Source organism: Centrocercus urophasianus, unplaced genomic scaffold (genome assembly GCF_019232065.1).
Source record: "Centrocercus urophasianus isolate 14NV4802_14NV808 unplaced genomic scaffold, USGS_Curo_1.0 seq_33, whole genome shotgun sequence".
NCBI lineage: Eukaryota > Metazoa > Chordata > Aves > Galliformes > Phasianidae > Centrocercus > Centrocercus urophasianus.
In genome coordinates this window covers 2,735,458-2,735,855 of record NW_024884900.1, presented here as the reverse complement: position 1 = coordinate 2,735,855, position 398 = coordinate 2,735,458, and positions in this window count along the sequence as shown.

Sequence of the window (398 nt, the reverse complement as noted above, 5' to 3'; positions counted from 1 at the left end):
CGCTAAGAGCCGCCGCGGTCAGGCGGCGGACCGACGCCCCGCACCCGGCCGGCCGCAGCCATAGTAGCGGCAACGGGGCGGAGCCGCCCGTCAGCGAGCCAGCCCTGCGCAACGCACTGCGCACGCGCGGACGGGCCGGGGGCGGGCTGGGCGCTGTGCGCGCGCTGCGATGTCCGTTGCCGTGAGGCGTTGGCGGCGTGTGCGGCGCGGGAAAGTCCGCTAGGAACGTGTGTGAGGTGCGGGGAGCTGCCCGCCTCACAGCCCGCACCGCCACGGCACGGCACCGCCGTTCCCCCCCGTGAGCGCCGATCGAGAGCTCTCTCGTTTGACGGCCTTCATCTGTCACAAAATCAGGAGCTTAACGAACTTCAGACCTTCTGCTTTCTCAAATTTGGTGT